Genomic DNA, 2623 nt, shown 5'->3' with positions numbered 1-2623 from the left:
GATCTGGGTGTGACTTTGTTTAACCTTTGTGCAATATTTCCTCCCTTAGCTGTTTGTTTTTACTGATGGAGAGGTGGGGAACACCAAAGATGTTATAGATCTTGTTAAGAAGAATGCAGGCTCTCACAGGTAGCACCATAAACACACAGATTCACAGTTTGTGTTGTGTTCTGCTGTTGTGTGTGTTTAAAAACAAACTGTTGTATTGTAGGTGTTTCTCTTTTGGGATTGGAGAAGGAGCCAGCTCTGCTCTCATCAATGGGCTGGCCAAGGAGGGAGGAGGTCATCCTCAGTTCATCTCTGGAACTGACAGAATGCAGGCAAAAGTTAGTTCAAATTGGTGAATCAGCTAGGGCTGGGCAATAATTCAATAACAACATACAGTATGTTACAACAGACACATGATCATTATCAATAGAAAATATACATTTTTTTACATTATAGTATTTACTCATTTTATTTTAAAAAACAAAACATTGCATACAACAAAACAATACAAATAAAATAACATGAAAGGCAGCAGAAGAAGAAAACAATTCTTATATCTGCCCCTTTTTTAATTAAACAAATATTTAAAACAATGATAAACCAAATAATAAAACAAAAAAATAATTTAAATTCCTCAAACAGTAACTAATACAAATTAAACAATTTCATATTCTTTAACAATTTTTCCTTGATTGTTTTCTTAAAGAAATTCACTGATCCAATGCTTTTACAGTCATCCTCCTGATCATTCCATAGTCTTATACCTTTTACAGAAGTGCATCTGTCCTTCAAGTTTGTTCTGATTTTCAGTTTAACAAACATTTGAAATCCCTTCAAATTATCAGTGTTTTTGTTGATTGAAAAAAAAAGCATTTGATACCACTGACCACCGTATCCTTCTGGAGAAATTAAACAAATATGGCAGAAGAGGTCCAGCATTACAGTGGGTATCAAGTTATTTAACCAATAGGAAACAGTTTGTACAAATTAAAGATGTAAGATCTTAACTTTGTAATATTGTATGTGGGGTTCCACAGGGTACTATATTGGGACAAAGGTTGTTTCTCCTACAGTATATATTAATGACTTGGTAAATGTTTCAGGGTTGTTTGAATGTGTTTTATTTGCAGACGACACTACGTTTTTTTTGCTTGGGTAAAAGCATAGAACAGATGTTGGAAATGATGGAAATAGAATTAGTAAAAGTACAAAATTAGTTTAAAATTAAGAAATTATTAAATTTAGATAAAACAAACCAAAACAGACAGCCTATCCACGGTGGTCTTCGTGCGGACTTCGAGCGTCCACTGGGTGATCCTGAAGGTCGGGGAGTCAGCTCGGAGCYGAGCTAATCGCTTCTTCCTCCGAGGATCGGCGAGGCCGCTACATCGCATCGTTTGATAGGATTCCCCAACTGTGGTGGTTGTCTTGAATGGGGTTAACACCTGAAGTTAATTACTTTAATTATCTAATAAAATATATGACAACACTTTCAAATGTTCACCTGTATGCTGACCTTCAGAAATCTGTGAAATAAATTTATATAAAATCTGTAGTATTGTCGCACAATACAACAAGAAGGAGAGCGTACAGGCAATTGCAGCAATATGTGTGGCGCAGGGGTAGTGTTGGGCGGGGTTCTTGAAGCGTCTGCAAGGAAGCAGGTAGTGGGAGGAGGAGGAGGAGGAGGGAGCAAACATGGCCGTTTTAGGCCAGAGACGTAAAAAAGAAATTGGAAGCTGAGTTTTGTCTACACATTTATATACCTGCAAGATGATGGAAAATTAATTGAATTTATTGCCAATCCATGTAACTTGACATGTATGTAATGTTTACTCTCTCAGAGTCCTTAAAATGCACCCAGTGGTTCAAGAGATGTTTTGCTAACACTACAGACAAGCAAAACACAGACACAGGCAAAAACATTCAATAATACCAACTGCAAAGCTTTGATTTCAGAGTGGACCTGTGTGACTGAGGAGTCAGTTAAAGGGCAAACTGTGTCATCTGTATTCTGAGCCTCTCCCAGTAAGACATGTAATGTGGATTTACTGGCACCCGTCAGCCCTGCGTTGCGAGGCAGCACTAACTAGATGAGCCGGAGAATTACTGCTGTGTGGAACGGTGTCGGAACACGRCACACTGAGCGGTTTTATGATAGCCGGGCAGCACACAGGACTGCAGAGCATCGTTGGAGCTGACGGCTGCTCTCCAGAGGGTGATTTCGCCCGACATTCTTCCCCCGCTGCTGCTCCAAGCCAATTCCAGCCAATCACTGCCTCCTCCTTGTAATGGAACGTTTATCTGTACAATGAGAAGATGAGAGATCCTGTGGTTTGGACGTGAAATTAATTCAGTAAAGGGTTGAGAAGCAGCTGCCTTCCTGTTGGATCTCATATGCAGTTTTTTGAAAAGGTACCTATACTCGCATTTTGTCAGGTTACAATGACAAACTTTAGAAGTTTTATACAAGAATTTTATTCAAGAGCACTGGGGCATATAACTTTTACAACAGCAGGAGCCATTTTTACAATGTCTTCTGCTGAACAAAAGTTAAAAACAGCCACAAATCTTACTCTGCATTTAAAATGAAAAGAAGATAAATTTAAAAATTTCAGTAAGTTTTATATACAGT

The 2623-nt window shown here is 38.2% G+C and overlaps 1 protein-coding gene and 1 long non-coding RNA gene across 2 annotated transcripts in view; both read left to right on the top strand.

Annotated features, from left to right (window-relative positions):
* The window catches only part of LOC106528129 (contactin associated protein family member 5), a gene marked incomplete in the record, with an annotated part of 393708 nt that overhangs the window by 151890 nt on the left and 239195 nt on the right, over positions 1 to 2623 (top strand).
* LOC106528130 (uncharacterized) lies at positions 10 to 326 on the top strand. The gene is made up of 2 exons (XR_001311464.1): positions 10 to 129; positions 212 to 326. It is a non-coding gene; the product is annotated as an uncharacterized LOC106528130 (long non-coding RNA).

The sequence above is a fragment of the Austrofundulus limnaeus genome, unplaced genomic scaffold (genome assembly GCF_001266775.1).
Source record: "Austrofundulus limnaeus strain Quisiro unplaced genomic scaffold, Austrofundulus_limnaeus-1.0 Scaffold360, whole genome shotgun sequence".
NCBI lineage: Eukaryota > Metazoa > Chordata > Actinopteri > Cyprinodontiformes > Rivulidae > Austrofundulus > Austrofundulus limnaeus.
This window is presented reverse-complemented; position numbering and strand designations above follow the sequence as displayed.